General features: G+C 44.6%; 1 protein-coding gene across 3 annotated transcripts in view; it reads right to left on the bottom strand.

The window, feature by feature from the left end:
• The window catches only part of Plce1 (phospholipase C epsilon 1), a 304,329-nt gene extending 286,259 nt beyond the window's left edge, over positions 1-18,070 (bottom strand). For all 3 annotated transcript variants that reach the window (XM_031390225.1, XM_031390227.1, XM_031390226.1), the window contains exon 1: positions 17,723-18,070. The gene's annotated coding sequence lies outside the window, so the exon portion shown is untranslated. The remainder of the gene's footprint in view (positions 1-17,722) is intronic.
• Between the last annotated feature and the right edge of the window lie 3,275 nt (positions 18,071-21,345).

Here is a 21,345-nt window from a genome sequence, read left to right as displayed (position 1 = left end):
AAGAAAGAAAGAAAGAAAGAAAGAAAGAAAGAAAGAAAGAAAGAAAGAAAGAAAGAAAAAGAAACCAGGATTTGATAAGGATTAATGGAGACTCTTACCCATAATATCTATATTCTTTATGAATAAGAATACATCCACATGCCTTTCTGTGATTAAAAATACAGCAAGGAATTTATATTTTTAAGCCTGAAATTCTTATAGGAGCTGTTTCTCCTGTAGGACCTTGGTTTTAATGTGTTAAATAGACCCAGGAAGGCAGTAGAACTATTTCCTACTTCAGCAAGCATGTGTTTATTCTTTTTATCTCAAGTTAAGGCCAACAATGTTAATGATTGCAAATAGCAGAGCCACTCCTGCCCCAGCCCATCCACTCCCACCCACAGCTTCAGCTATCACCTCCATGGATGACTCCCCAGTGCCTCTTTCCAGAGACAGCCTCTCCCTCACATTGCAGTCCTGATTTCCCAATTTCCTGCCCTGCAGAGCCAGCACACCAGCACAAAGCCAGACTCCTCCCTCCTCTCACGGATCCTGCTCTCCCACCTAACCTCTTCATCCCAGTCAACGTGCAACTTTCCCCCCAGAAATCCAGAAAAGACTCTGCAGTCATCACATTCACACACAGTCCTTTTCTATCCGTGTCCCCAACCCCCAATACTTTGCTAGTTGTCACTATCTGATTGTTTCTATAAGATGCTTCCCACTGTTAAATACTTTCTGTTGCCAATGACCCCACCCCAGTACACAGTTCTTTTCACACCAGACCAGGGCTTCCCAAGCACTTCCATTCATGAGGCTTTTGTACCTACAAAAATTTCTCAGATTGAAGGTATATATGTATATCAAACAGGTATACTAATCAAACCGGTATGCAAAACTAATCTCTGGTACACACTAGATTTTACCACTTAGGAAAGATTAAACCAAATTTGCATACTAATGAGATGGATTTTCATATTTATTTTTGCACAAAGAATTCAATGTTAGCCGAGTATTGGATATTGCAGGGCACAGAGCATCTTCAACACTTTTCAGAGTTAACTGATATTTTCCTTTTATAGCTGTTAATGCTGAGAATTGTGCTACACACACAAGCACATGCATGCACACTCACACACGCAAACACATTAACACACACACTCACACACACATTAACACATACATGCACACTTACACACGAAAACACATTAACACATACACACTCACACACATACACACACTCACATGCATATAAATATACTCACACATACACACACACGCTCACACACACTAACACATGTATGCACACACACATACACACACATAGATGTGTGTGTGTGAGTATATGTATGTGTGTTTGAATGCACACACACATATACATACATATATGTATGTGTGTGTGTGAGTATATGTATGTGTGTTTGAATGTGTGTATGTGTGTTACATACATGTGTCAGTGTGAGCATGTGTGTGTATGTATGTGTGAGTATATTTATATGCATGTGAGTGTGTGTATGTATGTAAGTGTGTGTGTATGTGTATATGCATGTGAGTGTGTGTGTGTGTGTACGCATGCAGTAAAAACATTGCAATCTACAAATTTTGAGTTATACCTGAGTTGATACAGTTGACTGGTGGTGTGTGGAGTGAGGGTACATCCTGTACAAGGTATGTGTGCTGTGTGTGCAGGCCTAACACCATGATGAGGTTATGCAATGCAACATGCTGAGTGCTGCCAGAAACACCTTAGATTGACTATTAATTTGATTTTGAATTAAATTGTTGTGGTTGAGTGTTCAGGAACCTTTTATTGTGGCCACCTTTTTGTTATTCTTAATCTCAGCTCTGTGACCTCATCTGAGGTCATGACTCACAGTTTAAGAAGCCACAGGCTAGACGAACTACCTTCAGGTGGTCTTGCTCTCGGCTGCTTTGATACGCTAATCAAATATCTTACCCGACAAAGGGCCAATGTTCCAGCCCACTGAGATCATTCTACCACCTATTTTACTATCGTACCAACTTAAGACACATTTGAGAAATACAGGCTTAGGCCTCGCCCAAGTATTTAATAAAAATGTTACAGTGGGCCAAGAACAAGACTCTGGATTCAGACAACCTGGAAGCACTTCACTAGAACAAAGAAAACGACAAAAATAAATAATAAGTAAATAGTAATAGGGTTCGATGCCATGGTGGTTAGAAGAGAAATGTCTTCCGTAGGCTTGGTGTTTGAACACTCCGCAAGAATACGGAGCCTTTCAGAGATAGGAACCTTGCTGAAGGAAGTCCTTCAGTGAGGGTGGGCTTTATGGTTTTAGAGCTTGGCCTACTACTTCCTGTTCTCTCTCTCTGTTTCCTGTACCTGGATGAAGCTCTCTCTGCTTCCTGGTTGCCAGGCTAGCTCCTGCTCTGGCTGTCACCACCATGACAGACTACAATCCCATGGGGATTGTAAGCTAATAAGCCTTTCCTACCCAAAGTTGCTTTTTTTGTCAGGGGATTCTATCATAGCCACAGAAAACCAGCTAGCACAGATCCCATTGTTCACCTTACAACAAGCCCTAGTAAGAGGTAGCATGACCCCAGTTTTAGGTATTTTGAGACAGAGGTTGAAAATAACTATGCAATTTTTGAAAAGTCTCGAAGCTATTAAGTGATTGGGTTCTCATATAAACCCATCTTACAACTTTAGAACCCATGGGTTTTTTTGTCTTTTTTTTTTTTTTAATTTTGTTTTGTTTTTCATACCCCATAGCTGGACCTTTCACAAAGCTCTGTCTTCTCAAAGATAAAGCACATATCCCCTAAACTGTTCTGAAGAACTTCCATACCCCAAGGTGTATCTTGCCTTATAACAATGAGCCACATTGTATTAAACACTACAGTAAATTTCACATACCGTATATTTTACTCAGTCTCAATACAACCTTGAGAGCTAGATATTATAATTATACCCATTTATGGATGCTTAGAGATTAAAACTATCTTGATTTGTAAATTGGTGATTATCTCAAAATACTTTTTTAAATAGCTTCATGGGGTCAGTACATGGCAGAGCTGGATCAGATCTAGGTCTGTCTGACTAAAGAGATGTTTAGGTAGGAGGTAGAATATGCAGGCATCTCCACTTGCACAATTAAGAGAGTATTTATTGAGGATCCTTGTTATCTGGGGTGAGTGCTGGAGAAAATAGAGGTGAACACCCAACAAGAGCCCTGCCTATCTTTACTGCATACACAGTCAATAGAAAAAGACAAGAATCAAGATGGAAAGCAGCAGGATGTGGTGAGAGATCAGGAAGAAAAATTCTCAGTATTTTACTAAAGTCTTAGTGGGAATGAAGGTCCGGCTTCAGCAAAGGATTTGATAAAGGCAGCTTACCTTCCTACAGCGAAGAGAACAGGAGAGACAGCTTTGGGGAAAGACTGAGTTCAATTTCAGATTCAAGAGAGATGCCTCGAGAGCAGCCTGATTGACCACTCTGGAGCCCAGGAATGAGGCAGGTGCTGCAGACAGCCTTCAAATCATCATGTAAAGGTAAAACTCAGCTCTAGAAGGTGAGCAACCCTAACACAATTGGAGAGGGAAAAAGAAAAGAGAAGGTCTCAAAAGCTATCCTTCCCACCTATCCAACTAATACTCCCAAGCCTTCCACGAATTTATCCATCCCACCTTTCCATCAAGCCACACCCGGTCTCCTCTCCACCCTATGTTCTGCATCAGAAAACCCCAGGACAGAGATCCCATTCTATCCTCAGGCCATTTAACGTAACCTATAACTGAGATGTTTGGTATAGACATTGGAATTTTCAGGTCTTTGTACCCCGATTCCCTACCTGGAGTGTAAGAGGACTAAAGGCAACTCCTGGATATAGAATTAGACCTTCCAAAAACATCATCATTTCAGAAACAGCCAAAGTCCTTGTCTTAGTCACTGTTCTATTGCTGTGAAGAGACACCATACCTAAGGAAACTCATATAAAGGAAAGCATTCAGTTGGGGGCTGGCTTACAGTTTCAGAGGCTAGTCCATTGCCATCCTGGTGGGGCATGGCAGCACTCCTGACACTGGAGCAGTAGCTGAGAGCTACAGTCTGATCCGCAGGCAGAGAGAGAGAAAGACCCTGAGCCTGGCGTCGGCTTTTACAACCTCAAAGTCCACTCCCAGTGACGTACTCCCACCAACAAGGCTACACCTCCCAATCCTTCTAATCTTTTCAAATAGTTCCACTCCCTGGTGAATAAACATTCAAATATATGAACCCGTGGGGGCCATTCAAATCACCACAGTACTCTAATGCAAAGAGTCAGAAAGCAATCAATCAATCATGAGAACTTGTTACTCCACATGAACCTGCATGGCTTCCTCATACGATAGCATCTGAAAACTTGGGCATTCACCCAAGGTTTTCCTTGAGCCTCTGTGCTAAAGAGAACTGGTCCCAAGGTGAGCAGTCCACTCTCCCAGCACAGTCTACTTGTGTGCATTGGAAGATGCAGTTCAGTTCCAGCAGTCATCACCTTCATCATCCTTCAGACTGAAAACAAATGTCTGCAGAAGGGAAAGATTAGAATGGAAGTGGTTTACAAAAGGAAGTAGTGCTAACAGAAATGTCTTTCCCATGAGTCCAGGCTCAGAAATTTAGTCAAGCCCCCTTGGCAAAACATTATCAAAAATTTACAACTTGGGCTAGAGAGATGGCTTAGCGGTTAAGAGCACTGACTGCTCTTCCAGAGGTCCTGAGTTCAAATCCCAGCAACCACAGAGGGTGGCTCACAACCATCTGTAATGAGATTTGATGACCACTTCTGGTGTGTCTGAAGAGATTAACAGTTAACTCACATACATAAAATAAATCTTTTTTAGAAATTTATATTTTAGTGACTCCTCTCATTTTATGCTCTCTGTATATACTACCCTTCCATAGCAAAAAATATCTGAAATACTGAGAAAGGGAAAGACTCATATTTTATTTCATAAGAAATTACCATGTCCTCTCTAGCATTCTTAACCTGCTCAGGTCAGCTTGGGTGGGCAACCGATGTGAAGATCTTGCTCACCTATAGCCCATCTAGTACTTGACACATAACAGGGACTCAAAATAACCACTCAACACATAAGTATATGATATGGATGAGAATATTTTCTCATTACAGTTTTTAAAAATAAGAAGTAGAAGTCAGACAGGGGTGCCTCATGCCTTTAATCCCAGCACTCAGGAGGCAGAGGCAGGTGGATCTTTGAGATCAAGGCCAACCTGGTCAACAAAGTGAGTTCCAGAACATTTGAGAAACTCTGTCTCAAAAAGGGAGGAGGAAGAAGATGAACAAGAGGAGGAGAAGAAAGAAGAGGAGGAGGAGGAGAGGAAGAAGAGGAGGAGGAACTCAGTTGGTATCCTTATTTTTAAAAAGTGCCATGCACGTGGCAAGAGCATGTGAAGATGTGAAGGTGGCTTGAAAAAGAGGTGGCTAGCCCACTCCTTACAGGTCATACTCAGACTCTCGTTGGCTCATTTAGAAGGACCCCAGAGAGCAACCAGGTGTTAGGGTCTTTTCTCAGATCTACAGATGCTTACATTCATGTTTTTAATTTCATAGCTTTCTCCTTTCTATATGCCCTAGTAACACACTTTTAGAGACCTAAACTGGAATTATACTGAATTTGTCTAGTAGTAGATTCTAAGGTAATGCTTTGGCCTAATTTTGTTGCCCAGGTTTGCTGCTCTGTTCTCAATGCCCCTTCACTCCAGAGAAGGAGGCACACACTTCATTTCTCAAATACAATGCTCAAGCAGCTATCCACGATTCAAGGATGCTGTCTAACCAGCTAACAGGAAAGTTCTGGTGCTGGTTATCTTGTGAAGAACACAAAGGAAGGGTGTTCTCAAAAGGAGGGAAGAAAAATTCCATTTTCATCTCACGGGAAGACAAATTTAGAGATTACCCTTGATTAGCCAAAACTTCTAAAAGACAGCACAAGCCCCAGTGAATCAAGCCACAGCGTGAGCCCCATGCTCCCACCTGCCTCCCTCAGAAGCAGAGGCCCCAGCTCACTACCACCACATGTGAAGCTGCCCACACTTTTTGAAAAGCACCAGGGATCTCCTGGAATTCAATCTATGCACACTCAGGAGCCCTGTGCTAATTTAATTCTGACCTGTAGTGAGCATGGCTCTATTAGAGCTATTTTTATTTAACTCCAAAGGAAAATCTCTGTATTAGAGACATAATGCATCAACAAAATGATAACAAACAGCCTTGACCACATAGTTAACCAGCAGGGCATTTGTTAACAAGACATAACACAGAAATAGGTCAAATGTGAAAATAACGTAAGTCATCTCAAGGCATTTGATTAAATTCAATAATCTTTCATTTAAAAATCTGGAATATGACACTTTTTCAAAGCACTTTAAACTATTTTAGGCCAAAAGCCAATGTCATTCTGATTTAGTAAATACAAAAGACATCTTCCTTAAGCTCAGGACTAACACAAAGAGCCCCACTGTTTTCCCCCTCAGATATTGATATACTGAAACCTTTATTTAAAAAAAAAAAGAAATAATAGCGGGGATAACATGATTCTTTATCCACAAGACTGAAGACAGTCACTACAAAATTAAGTTGGCTAGGTAAATTTCATTGACCCCCCTTCATGAAAATCTTAAGATAATGAAAAATAAAAATTAGAGTTGAAAAATACTAACACATTTCAAAAGTATAAGTAAGAAAGATGGGACTTGCATGAGGAATTCTATAAACTTTAAGTGATAGACATAAAAAAAAAAATGAGGAAGTAAAGAAACATACCAGGACAGAAGAACCAACTATGGGAGATTCTGAACTAATACATGTTTATTATAATCTCAACAAGAATTTCAACAAATTTCTAAGATTTTGGCAACTGTCTCAAAGTTAATGAAAGTTCATCATAATACTAACCAAGGAGGAATGTGGAGTGTCTGACTAAGTACAAGGAAAGAGAATTTTCCCTGTGAGATGTTAAAGAGATATTACAAGGCCAGTGAAAATATGTTCAGAAATCAAAGAAAAGACACCTCAGACCTGAGCTGACTTTTAAAATATACAATGTATGATTAGGAATCATACATGGTTAGGTTGCAATAACACAAAATTATTAACTAAGTATTTATTTTAATGTGTGTGTGTGTGTGTGTATGTGTGTGTGTGTGTGTGTGTGTGTGTGTGTGTGTGTGTATCTGTGTGTGTCTGTGTGTCTGTTCTGTTTTCATTCCCTCGCTGCTCCAGTTGAATCAAATCCCAGATGCCCTGGATGAAGCAGAAAGGGAAAGAGGAAGTGATGTAATTATTTTATAATCTCAAAAAAATAAACATGAATTTGCATTTTTTTTAAAGAGCAAGGATCAAGTGATTATGGGATGTCTGGTGTGTGCATATATGTGTGTGCATGTGCATGTGCACACACACACAACAATAACAAATGAAAGGAAACCACTATGTTGAGAGGGGGAGGGAACTGGAGTGGGGTGCATGGAAGGGACAAGAGGGAGGAAGAGAGGGGGCAATAATGCGATTCTAATTTAATTAATATCTGAGAGCTAAGTATGAGAAATAATAATCATCAAGGAACAGATATCGGGCAATACAAAAGGTAAATTTTGCTGTAAGTTAAAAAAATCATCGGTTGTCAAAATGGCTCATCAGGAAAAGGCCTTGCTGAAGAAGTCTGGCGACCCGAGTTCAAGCCCCAAAACCTGTAAAGATGGAAGGAGAGAACAGACTCTACAAAGTTATCCTCTGACCTGCACGTGCGCACACACACACATACACAGACACACACACACGCACGCACACATAAATGGCAATAATAAATATTTTAAAGCATCGTAAGAACAAAATAAAGCATCATAAGCATTTGAAACAATATTCTTTTTTATTGGCTATATACTTTGAAAATAACTCCTACAAACATTATTGAATTAATATATATATTTTTATGTGTATGGATGTTTTGCCTGCATGTATGTCTGTGTACGACATGCATGTCTGCTGCTCATGAAGGCAGAAGAGTGTTGGGAGCCGTGAATCTTGAGAGGCATTCGCCATGGCAAGATGGCGCCTACTTCCGCTGTTAACTCCTAGTGGACAACTGTTTGCGCATGTGCGTAGAGTACTGTTGGCGCATGTGCGTAGGGTGAAAAGACGCCATGTCACAGCCCATCCCGGTTACGTAGGGTAATGAGCGAACAGCCAATCATGAGCAGACACACCACGCTGTGGGCAGATACCCTGCACTGTGGTGTATATAAGCAGTGCGGATTTTGGGTTCGACCCTTTTTTCACCATGGATGGAGACAATAAAACAGTTGCTGCAGAAGGAACCTAGAGTGTCCGCGTGTCTTCTTCCCGGCGAGAGGACCACGCGGGCTACAGAAGAGCACATCAGATCTCCCGAAACAGGAGTTACATACCATTGTGAGCTACCATGTGAGTACAGGGAATTGAACCCAGGTCCTCTGAAAGAGCAGCCAGTGCTGTCAACCCCTGAGTCACCTCTCCAGGCCCAAAATATTACATTAGTGTTTCCCATAGAGCCACACGGGTGGGATAAGTGTGATCTATTTCCTATTGATGGATGATGTTAAGTGAAGATGCACACTACGGCATACGGCGGCATCAGCCCAAAGAGAACGAGCACTAAAGAAAAGCACACGCCGGATGTCCCTAAGCTCAGTGTAGAATTATAGGTGTCTTCACTCTTTTCCTTACTGTACTTCTACTTTCCAAGTTAGCCAGCTTTTAAACTCAAGCTTGTTGGAAGTGAGAAACACAGGAAAATATCCACTAAAAACATGGGAAGATATTGAGGGAGGGAAAGAAAAAGAAGACCAAAGACACAGAGCAAAAAGCATCATTAAGTCATTAAGTGAATTAATTAAGTAATTAAAAGATCAGACTGATGATAGGATAGATAAAATGTCCTTCATTGCTACTAGAGAAATGCACTTTCAAAATTCTAAAATACCAAGTTTTGACAAAGGTTAAAAATAAGAGAGAGCCCACAAAATTGCAATCTATTGCTGAAATATCGCTTGGAAAGGCCACGGTTAGACATCAGGAACAGAACTGCAAATTGAAACCTTTTTTTTTTCTTTCATTTGAGATGGGGGTGTCTCAGTATGTTGTCCAGGTTGGCTGCAAACTCCTGGTTTAAGCAACCTTCCTACCATGAGCTCTTGAGCACCTACAACACAGGCCTGAATCATATGCTTGGATATGACAGTTTGGGGGAAGCATTTTCGACAACACCCATAGACAGTCTCTTCTTAAAGTACCTTTTGAACTATTAATTTCACCTCTAGGACTCTGTCTGCTAAAGAGAGAGTTTGAAGCTAAGCATGGTGTTGTGCACCTTATAGTCTATAAGGCTGAGGCAGGAGGATTGTTTAAGCCCACGAGTATGGGGCAGCCTGGGCTTCTTGGGAAGATGAGTACTAAAATGAAAAATAATAATAATAAAAATTTGGGGGGAATGTGTTCTATGGCAGAGCATATGCAAGACGCTGGCTCGTCCCCAGGAAGAAAGGAGGGAGGGAGGAAGGGAGAGAAGAAGGAAGGGAGGGAGGGAGAAAAAGATAGAAGGGAAGAACTAAACCAGAAATGTGGTGAGTGCGTGTAATCCCAGAACTGGGGGGACAGAGACCAGCAGATCACTGGAGCTGACTGGTCAGCTGGCCTAGCTGATTCAGCAAGCTCCAGGTTCAGTAAGAGACCACATCTCAAAAATAAGGAGGATAGGGACTGAGGAGGGCACCCGGCATTGACCTGTAGCTCATAGGCATGCATGTGCATACATAGCACACCCCCACGCCCCATATACACACATACATACATACTACATAGAGTTGTAGTGGTTAAAACGACGTTTGTATTAAAGATTGTTTTCCCTCGTAAACAGGTGAGGTACTTTAAGACATGGGTGCTGGCATGGTGGCAGTTCTTTAGAAACGCACAGCTTGGCTAGAAATAAGCACACTCGCTTGCCCCCTGTCACTAATTTGATCTGGGTTTGCCTGTCTGGGATATGAACAGGCTTCACCTGTTGCCAGCAATCCTATAACTTGACATTGGAGAATCCCCAGCCATTCCTAGTCAGCTCTGGGCAGTCAGAAAACATAGCTCCAAGAGATGTCACTGAGAACACTCAAGGATGCCACACTTGCTGCTGCCGTTGCTGTTGCTGCTGCATGTACCTCCAGAAGTGCATCACTGGAAAGCTTCTGGCACATATGCAGCATTCCATGCAGATTCTAGAAGTTCTTGTCTTCTTCGCACCGACTCAAGCACCAGCCCCTGTCTATCATGGTACTAGGGATGGAACCCAGGGCCTCATGCATGCTAGGCTTAGCACCCTGCCCCTAGGCCCGTCTCCTCAGCCCTGAGATTCAAATCATAATGGAGCATATTTCTGTTCCAAGCACTTCTAGTTTTACTAATCTCTACCACTGTGAATTTTAAAATCATGCCCAAGCCACAACTGAAAGAAAAACCCCAAGCCCTGTAAGCCAGGCAGAGTCCAGAACCAACCAGCCTGCTGAGCGGCAAATCAGCTTAGACCCCAGCAGCTAACAAAGAACTCAGGCTCTGCCCTGACCTCTGAATTCATTCTGCCTTTGTGGGTGAAGAAGTGGAGACAAAACTTCATGCCAAGAGTCTTTAACTTCCGTGAATATTATCCACCTCCCAGAGATTGACAAAAGAGGCTGGCGGGAACCGCAGTTCTTCCCAGCAAGGGTTTCCCTGGTGAAAAGATGATCAACTGAAGAAGTCTGATCTTGTTTTGCAGACTAGCAAATGAATGGGCACTTTCTTTAGAAATGATAGCGTTTGAAGCAACTCCGGTGATATCCAAATTAAAGCACGTTACATGATATTTTAATCCCAGACGTGTATAGCTTGCACTGGGTCACATGTGTTTTTCCCAAATGATTTTCTTTCCACTCCCTGGATTTTCCATACTCAGTAATATTATATAGTTTAAACTTACAATGAAGTCATCAAAACAGAGTCTCTCCTTGCTTCTGCCTCTCTTGATTCTGAATAAAGAACCCACACTGTTTAAATGTTACAATGTAGCTAGTTGCTCCTATGGAGAAATAAAAATACACAATTGCCAGGTGACTTTTGGGTGAGGGTGCACCCACAGACAGCCCCGCTAAAAGAGACCTTTCACAGTTTACTGTGAGTGGTGGGTGGTGCAGACTGTGACCAAAGCAGTCTCACTACCAAGCAGAGCAATATAACAGGTCTTAGGCACACCGATAATGAACCTGACTGACATAATGAACCTGACTGACAAGGGGGTCCTATCTGTTAGCCCTGTGAAGACTGGCTACTTTGTTTTGTTTCCCAAGTGCTTTGCTCTCACCTTTGTGCTCTTGACCTCAATGAAGGGATACCGCCATCTGGGTGGGGGCTGGGAAGGACACTTGTAAGCCTTTGCGCCTTAAAGCTAGAGGGCAGAGTTTATATTATATTCCAAATTTGGAGCAGAAGCTGGGGGAGGGGAGGCTGAAAGCTTCACCTTACACTGTATACCCCAGGCCTGCCAACTGGCTGGCTGGTGGGGAAAGGCCTGTAACCTCTGCAAGGGGCAGCCATTCTGCTTCTGGGCAGACGACCATGAGACCTCAGAGACCTCAGGTAGGTACAGCTACCTTCAGTGCAGTGAAGAGAAGAAGCTAAGTTCTTTTCCTGCTGGACTACTGGGCAGACAAAAGCTTGTGCTAGCTAATGTGTGTCGGATTCTTACTTTATATTAGGTGGTGGCCTCAATGCTTTGTGTGAATTATCCCATTCCGTTTCATGACCTGTTACTTAAGTAACACTATCACCCTCCACTTGTGTGCACTGGGGCATTTCAGCCACATATCCTGAAGGAGGCCGCACCAAGCATTAGCAGTGGAGCCAGTGTACAAGCAGTCCAAGCAGTTGCCTCTAGAACCCAAATGTATAAAATGGAATGAGGAAAAATCAAGAACTACATTTCTTTCACATCTAAATCTGGGGATTAAAGATCAAACATAGTGTACCTTTACTAAGGATGAAATCTCTCTCTCTCTCTTTCTCTCTCTCTCTCTCTCTCTCTCTCTCTCTCTCTCACACACACACACACACACACACACACACACACACACACACACAAATTCTTCCCTTCAGACAAAATATAAGACAGAGTCCCATATATAAAGCAAGTAATTACAGGACCATGCAAGAGACACAGAATGAATGCAAGGCTGAGGTCTCCATGGCCGGTACCTCACTCACCAGGCTGAGGTTCCAAAAACAGACAAACAACAACAACAAAAACACTGGTTCAAATAATTATCTCCCAGAATTAAGATGCTTGAGAGTCAAAAGAAGCCTAGCAGAACACCATCACCAACAAAATCCAGAGAAAAGACAAAAATACTCCTACTGACTGTAATAAAAGACCTAAGAGACCCTGATCCCCACCCTGACACTAAACAGTTCCAGTCTGGGGAGCAGAGGGGCCAAGAGAGGTGGAATTCTGGGCTGGAGGGAGAGTCCAGAATAGGCAAATCCAATAAACAGGCAGAGGTGGGCCGGCACAGCCTGCGGGCGGGGGGGAGGGGGGGCTAGGGGGCGGGGCCAGTAGCCTGTGGTGAGGAAGGAGGTTCAGCAGGAGCAGAGGTAAGAGAAGGGGTGCATTCCTCTACTTGCCCAGCCTGTTCCTCAGGCTGCAGCTGTCAAGCACAGTGACAGAAGAATGGCAAGAACTTAACAGGACTTCAAAAATCAGTGTCTGAAGGGAAAACAAACAAACAAACAAGCAAACAGAAACAGCTACGTTGCCCTTCTCATCAAATCAAACATTGCCTCCCCCTTACACACAGAGGCACAACAATCAAAAGTGAAGACCTCGGGCTCTGCAAAAGTGCCTGCTTTGTGTGAAGAGCACTGTGAGTCTTGGACCCACTACCCAGCTGTACCTGCAATAGCTGTGGGACCCTGGGCAAGATACTTAACCTCTTAGTGCCTCCAATTTCTGTCTGTTCCATTTTTCTCCTCCATGCTATGTTCTGACGCCTAAGCTGGTGTGATAAGCAACTATGTGTTGACTGGTTTAAATAATACAAATTTGTTACTATAGAATCCTGGAGGTCGAAAGTCTCTGGTGGGCTTCAAGGCTGGCTCCTTCAGCAGGTTCGAGGGAAGAAGTCATTTTCTTGCCTTTTTCTCCACCCTTCAAACTGGAATCAAACTCAACCCCCACACACACAAGATGCTGCAAGATTGTCCAGCTCTCTGCCTGCATCCTGGACCTCTTTTTACATTATGCAAACATGGCTCTCTATAAATAACGGCCCTCCACCTCCCTTCTACAGAGGTTGTGTGATTAGACTGAGCCCACAGAGAAATCCAGAATCATGTCTTACTTCAAACACATCAGCAGGGTCCCTTTGATCATCTAAAGTGGTATGTCCACAGATTCCAGGAACTCACTCTTGAATATCTTTGACCTCCCATATATACCTCCCAAACCCCAAACTACAGAGTTTTACAGACAAGACACCATAATGCTAGGAGCTAACTTGTTGGTATATGTGAGGGCCTCTGCAAAGGGCTTTAAGTGAATCATCTTACTCGCACATCAGTGCAACCCTGAGAAATTATTTTTATTACCTTACAAAACAATTGTTTGTCCAGGGTTATAGAACTGGCTGGGGGCCAGTTTTAAGTACCCAGGTAAGCTTCGTCTGAAGTCTCTGCCTTTGATCAAAGGGTTGTCTGAACATATCCTTTCAGCCATGATAACTGGTTGGGAGAAAACACAAAGAGCATTCAGGGACTTCAAGAAGTGCTCCTGTTGCCTGGCTAGAGACAAGGTCCTGCAGAGTCCTGGGAAACACACCGATAGCAGAGCACTGAGAACATAACCTCATGTGCAAAAGAGAGGATATGCTTACCAAAAGCCAAGAAGAAACCACCTAGACCCGAGATTTCAGGAGGGTAAGGAGGTATAAGAAGCCCATTCCTATCTCTAGCTAGAATAACCTGGCAGCTCCACCTGACCTTAAAGAATGAGTTCATGTCAATTCCTGGAGAAACTTTCCATTGAGTCAGGTGGATCTGGACCCTATGAAATAGGCTGAAAAGGCTGGAGACCCTGGTGGGCCAGCAAAATGGTTCTGTCATCGCTAAGCTTGCTAAAGCAAGCTTACACTAAGACCAAGCCATCCCCTCCACCACAACAATTATGAATACGCAAGCCCCCATGTGCCTCAGGATTCAACACAGTCCAGTGTTGTCTCTGCTCTCTTCTTTCAGTTCCCATATAGCCAATGGCTACAATTCAAGAACAGCTGGCAGACGGAGAGAAGGGTCAAGCCACACAATTGTTATGCATGCCTGATGGGGTAGCTTGAGTAGTCCAAGCTTTCGAACCTCAACCACTAAACAAGTTAGCTATTGCCTTATCTGAAACTTCCCAATGAGCTGAGTTGATGCTATTAAGTTTCACCCAGTTACATGTATGGAGCACCAGCTTAAAGTCAGGTGCAGGACGGCACAGAGATCAGGGGAATGTCTGGAGACAGCCTGCTTTGATTGAATCGAGGTGGTGACTCAAAACACATTAATCTTCTGTTACCTCTATCTTCCCATCTTCAAAATGGACTTAATAATAGAAGCCGATACTCCTCAGTAGAAACCGAGAAACTAGCCGCCACGTAGAACTCATTTTGATGGTGTCCACATAAGGCAGTGGTTCTCAACCTTCCTAATGCTGCAACTCTTTAATTCAGTTACTCAGGTTGTGGTGACTCCCCCAACCATAAAATTATTTTTGTTGCTACTTCCTAACTATAATTCTGCTACTGTTATAACCAGTGATGTAAATATTTTTGGAAGTGAGGTTTTCCAAAGGAGCATGATCCACAGGTTGAGACCCACTGATATAGGAGTACATATGCCCAATATTACATAACTCCACTGTCCGTTATTTTTGAAGTAAAGATGTATGAAGTTGTTACTAGCTAAGGAGAGGAGAGACTATTGCAAAGTGACATGAGGCCAAACCTAAATCCATGGAAGGATGCAGGTAAGGGGTCAGAACTCTGGCACCTCTGCCCTATGACATACTTCTGGCACCTCTGCCCTATGACATACAAATGGAATAAGCTAACAGATGAAGTGCTTGGCACACTGTCTAGTGTTGTTTCATCAACATAGACAGGGGATTATACATGGGGAACTCTAAATTTACAGTTACATTTCATTTGGAAACCAGTTCCCTTTGGAGATTAACTCTGTGGAAACAATTCTCTGGGGCAGGCATTTCTGAGATGGTGGCAGAGCCCTGTATTTGCACTCTCGACTAGCTGAGTGTAGCATCCAAGCACTTAGATGTGGTTATTTCATTTATTTTAACCCATTTAAACTTAACCATATGTGCCTAGTGGCTACCATATTGACAATATAGCCATAGAGAGCTATGCTCCCAATCTGGCCCATGAAAACCTACTTAAGCCATAACTCAACCGAATTAACATTGAATTAACAAGCCTGAGTTCTTCATCCAGGAAGCCAAGGAAAAGCCTTAACTTCCTTGCCAGGCTCCACAGCTGGTACACTTTGATGTGTCCTTCCTCTTTTTCCATTCCTCATCCCATCATCCACAGGTCCCGTCCTCTCCACCCAAGGTTCATGAAGCTACAGGCTTTTCTAAGTCCCATCCGTATCTTCCGTCTCTTGCCAAGTAGCCCCAAAGGAAAGTGTAAGAGCCGGGACAGAAGCAGTTGTCCTGTGCAGGCTGCTTGTGGAAGGCAGGGACTGCCAACACACACACGCACACACACCCCTACAGAACAGTCATGCTTTATGAAAATGTCCCCTCTACTTACAAAACCTCTCACTGTGCCCCCCCCCAGTCCCTTTCAGTTTTCCTTTATCCATTTCAAAGTTTGTAACCAACTGCATACACCATCCAAGAGCCATCCAGTATAAGATGAAAGATCAAAGAAACTTGTGACTGAGAAAAAGAAAAGAAAGCCAACCACCTTCATTGGATGCTAGCTTCACCGCATCTGGAACACGTCCAGGAGCTTGTCTTGCTAGAAGGACTGGGGAAGAATGTCCCTCCCACTTAACCTCACCTTTTACCTGGTCTTATGCCAAAGAGGAGGCACTCCTAAGCAGAAAAGTAAATTTTCCCTTGGGGGGCTGTAAGTGAAGGATGTACGAATGGTAAATGTTTCCCCAAATCCTTGTGGTTACATTAATTCCTCTAAAATAGAGCTTTACTTTGTACAAACCAGAGTCTTAACGTTTAATGCCTGCCCACAATTATTTCTAGAGAGCCTTCATGGTGTAAGGATCAGGCCAGAAAAGTCTCAGCAAATACCGTGGACGAGTAAAATGTGCTATCTGCATAAAGCGCACAGATCGGTTGAGGTAAGAGGCTTCGGCAATCAAAGCAGAGGGAGGATGCTGGCTGTTTCAGGCTGCGCCAACAAACTGGAGAATGAACACTGTTTAGCATCTAGAACTGCCACAGGGGAGGCTGGGAGAAATCAATGGGGAAGAAGAGAACATGTTCTACAGCAGCGGGTTTCAACCTTCCTAATGCTGCAACCCTTTATTCAATGCAGTTCCTCATGCTGGGGTGACTCCCAACCATAAAATCATCTTTGTTGCTATTTCACGACTGTAATTTCACTACTGTTATGAATTGTACTGTACATCTCTGTGTTTTCTGATGGTATTCAGCATCCCTATAAGATGATTGGTTGGGTTGAGAGCCACAGAGCATATTGTCAAGCATCCTTCAGAAAAACCACAACTGTGTATAGTAACAGGGATGGCAGGCTCTTCCTCCATTGACAACTAGGAAACTGAACTGGCATCTTGGGAACCACCTGCAGCCACTTCAGACTGGCTTTCCACTATTCCTTCTGGATTCCAAGGGTCCTGGCTTTAGTTGTGCCCATTCTGTGACCTTGGCATCACCCTGCCCCTATAGGGGGCGTCTACAAAAAACTAGTCGAGAAAATCCACTAGTCCTGTTAAAATTGTGAACTCTGTACAAGAAAAGTTTTCAGCAAAGTCGACTTTAGTTATTCAAAGAGCTTATATTTTTTTTAATGCACTGAAATCATTTAATGACCACTATGTCCTATACAAATTGATTTAGTCAATTGAACCAAGTGTGGCATGGCTTAAATGTAAGGTGGGGGGAGCATATGTACACTGTGCACGTAACACGGGCCATGGCCAAAGAATTGTGTATCTGGGTTATTTAGAAGGACTTTAAAGAAAAAGCATAGCCATTCTAGAAGTCACCAGTTAGAGCGAGACGGGTCCTGTACTATATTCCCTAGGATTCCGCAGATAAATCTCTCCGGAAACAATGTCTGAGAACTTTCCTTGAAATGTGTTGCTGAGAAAGAGACTTCTACTTTGCTTTGTGCTGGCCACACACACACACACACACACACACACACACACACACCATGAAATGGTGAGCTGAGGCCAGGGTAACCGGGTGACCTCCAGCCTCACATTCCCCAAGGGATGGCTGCCCGGGCTATCCCCTGGGAGGCGGGAGCCGCTGGCTGGGCCACCAGGTACCCAAAGTTCGGCTGCTGCCCGGGAGCGACTCCAGCCCGGAGAGCACCCAGCCCAGCTCTCCCAATCTGCGGTCCTCGGGGAACCAAGCGACAGAGTCGCAAGCTCACCTTAGATCTCCAGCCAGTCGTGCGGCGGGGCGGGAGTAGCGAGTCCCTGGGGACCTGGTCCACACGCGTGCGTCCCCAGAGCCGCGGAGAGTCCGGGCTACCGAGTGTCAGCCGCACAGCCGATTCCTAGGAGCGAGCAGGAGCCGGGCAAGTGCCCGGGAGCACAGCGGGGCGCGCAGCCGCCGTCCACCGCTCCAGCCCGCCGCCCCCGCCGCCCGCCCGCGCTCGGGGCGCAGCCCGCGCGTCCCTCGCCCCAGCAGTGCGCGCTGCCCGGAGCCGAGCAGAGCGGGGCGGCGCGGGCCCCCGCCCTGGGCCGGGCTTTCCCAGAACTCGCCCGCGGGGTGAGAGGCCGCGAGCGCCACCGCGGGCCGCCGGGCGACCAGGGGAGCGGCTAGTGCCTGGCCCGCCCCCGGCTTGGCTGGATGGGGCCCGCCCCCACCACCCTGCCACCCCACCCTAGCAATCCGGGCGACCCCCGCCAGGCCCTCCTGGCTAAGGAGTCCGAGAGCCACTCTGTGTCTCAGATCCAGGAGGGAGCCGGTTCCAGCTGCGATGGATCACCTTGCTCCCGGAGAGCGGGGATTCTGCACACCTCGGGAGCAAGAGGTTCTCTCGCACTGCCTCCCTTCCTGCTGACCATCCCTGGGTGACAGATCGGGAAACTGAGGCCCGAGGTTACTAAGTGACTTGAGCAAAGTTACTCTAGTAGATGTCAGCGGCGAGACTACCACTACTCTTCTCTCATTCATCCATTCATTTCGAGAGTACTTGTAGAACGCCATCATTGTGCCCAAGACACCCCTCTTGCTGTGTGCGACCACCCATGACTGTGACCTCTAAAAATACAAAACCAAAAACAACCGTGCGTGTTTGGTTTTCGAAGCAAATCTGGAGATTTTCACAGCTGCCAGAAACTGGCGGCTTTGCAAAGAGCGTCCTTGGCTACTGGCAAAAGTTTTATGCCCTGTCTGCAGTTAGGAGAGCCAGAAACCCGAAGAAAATCCAAGTCTCCTCTCGTTTGCCTAAACCTGTGCCTTCTCCTTTGTGACCTGCCTGTTTTACAGATACCCTAGGCCTGACACTCTCTCCCACATTCAACCAGAACCGATTCTTTCGGGCCCACATCTCAAGTCTGTCTTTTCCTTGGACCAAATCAACCCTTCACACCACAGCCATAGTCTTTCTCCTCCACAACTTCAATGCAGAAGTCTTCACTATCTCCATACTAACTTCCCATCTTATGAGGAGGCCACCATGCCCTAGTCAGCATGAGCCACACAACAGGATGTGTCCAGACCTCATCCTCCCCCGACTCTACCTGTAACTTCGCCGAGCTGTGTATCTGGATCGTGGCTGCGTCCCACGGGCTCTTGCTCAGTTTTAGGTCCTTCTTAACCAGGATCTCCCCTCCTTGGCGCCTCTAGAGCATAGGAGAGGCTGGAGCAAGAATGCACAAGACAGCCAAAGAATTCTACCCATAAGAAAAATCTGCCAGCCCGATCCTTACACTGTTTTGCTGTTTTCTTACCACTAGGATTTTAATGAAAACTAATGTTACTACTGCTTCCCACTAAAGCTGGTTCGGGGAGGGCTTATAACAACAAATAAGTGGTCATTTGCCCCAACCATAGACGTGGGCAGGTGAGTAGGAGAGATGAGCAAGAAGTGCCTTCCTGGTAGATAAGCCGACTGGGCTTTTATTTAAGGTAGGTATTACCCTGCGATTTGTATAGTTCCTTTAATGGATCTAGTCATCCAGATATCATCATCACCTGGTACCCCCAAACTTGTGGTTGATCGTTCTTTCTTTGAAATTTGATGTGGGAATCAGATCGCTGCAAAGTGTTGGCTATCTAGGCAGTAAACATCAAACCCTCCAGCTGAGCCTGTGCACTCCTGAGATCCAAGACGAAGGTAGGTCCCGTAAGTAGAAAGCTGATCACCCAAGTAGGATGACTTGCAGATTCTACCCGCTACAAAGGGTGCCTTCCCCAAACCTTTTCAAAGAGCATATCCAGATCAATGTTCCCTGCTCACTCCCTCTGTAAACGCCACTGGAGGGAGCCTAGTCCTTGAGCCTGCCTCACCGCATTGGAATGTCTGAGCTAACAGTACTTCCAGAGGGTTCGTTGCTCCCTCTGAACAGCACTGCCCAGACTTTCTGGAGATTTTAATTCAGTCCGCAACCTCACCAACAGTTGCATACAAGGTGCCTTTTTTTTTTACACCCTGCTCTCTGTTCAGTCAAACATGCAGACCATCTCAGGGGCACAATGGCTCCATTCAAGGCTTTTTCAGAAGTGCAGCATATAACCTCTGCGCCGTGGGTTGCTGCCAGCCATTATCTGCAGGAAGAAAGACTGTCAGATAAAGTGCCTGAGAATCGGAGAAGCGCTGGACAACTTCCATGGAAAATTCAGTTCAGAGAAGCAAGTCTGCATCTCAGTACAGAGGACCATTCTGCTCAGTAAACAACAACAGCTTCCAGAAAGGATACCGTGGAAATTGTATCTGCACATAGAGCATCAGTGTTGAAAGTGCACCATCTTTTTTTGGGGGGGGATTGTTACCAAAAAGACCACTCAGTGGGAAAGGACTTATGTGGGAATCCTTAAGATCAAGAATTTAAGTTGTAAAAATCATTTCCCAGAAGGAGGGCCTACACCTTCTACTATACATACTACGATAAAAAGATGGGCCCTCTTGTCACACTCAACAAGCCAGCCATCAGCTAACCTGCTCTTAAACAAATCCTGAAGCTGAGGGTTGAATGGTCAGTACAGACTACTACAATGATTTATGTTAAGCAGCTGGGGGCAATGTGTCTACTGACATCTGAGACCCGGGGAGGCTGGGAAAGGACTGAAGAAGGTACGACCTTGCTTTATGAGACACCATTTCCTCCCCCACCAAGTCACTGTATAGACGATGCAGACCGACTTCCCAGGCTGCAAACAGCTTAGAGAGTTCAGGCATTAAGAGAGCCTGAACTCTAGGTATCCTAGAGTGGCCTCATCTGTGAGGTCTGATGTAGTCAAACAAGTCCAGTTTCTTCACTTTTTTTCCAACTGGAACCTTTGAGCTGATTTTCAATCAACCCCATTCTCCAGTGGCTCTGCATTTGATACAATAAAGAAATTAGAAAGCAATAGTGTTTCAATCAACACTGAAGAGGAACTAATACATGCCAAAGGAATTATTTAAGTAGAAAATAAAAGGCCCAAACTGGGTTGTTTCGTGTGTGTGTGTGTGTGTGTGTGTGTGTGTGTGTGTGTATGTGTGTGTGTGTGTGTGTGTGTGTGTGTGTGTGTGGTTTCAGATTAATGAACAAGAAATTCCTTCATGAATGCCTGCATGTCACTTTGGCTAGCATTCCTAAACCCTGTCATTAATAATTACCATCTTAAACACAGCCTGCTATCAACCACTCCTGCCAGACAGTAATCATGAGATAATAGCAACCACCCAGTCCTCACCATTGTGACAATCTTGTACGTCTTCACTCATGGAGGATTCATGGAGCTTTATCCAGGCTTTGCTTTCTTGGTGTTTATTTAAATAATAGTTTTTTTTTTCCGAGCATTGTTTCCTCTTCAGTGTGTTTGCCCTGGGTGCCAGGATGA

Source organism: Mastomys coucha, unplaced genomic scaffold, assembly GCF_008632895.1.
Source record: "Mastomys coucha isolate ucsf_1 unplaced genomic scaffold, UCSF_Mcou_1 pScaffold21, whole genome shotgun sequence".
In the NCBI taxonomy this organism is placed as follows: Eukaryota; Metazoa; Chordata; class Mammalia; order Rodentia; family Muridae; genus Mastomys; species Mastomys coucha.
Note: the sequence above shows the minus strand (reverse complement) of the source record. Positions and strands in the feature narration are given on the sequence as shown.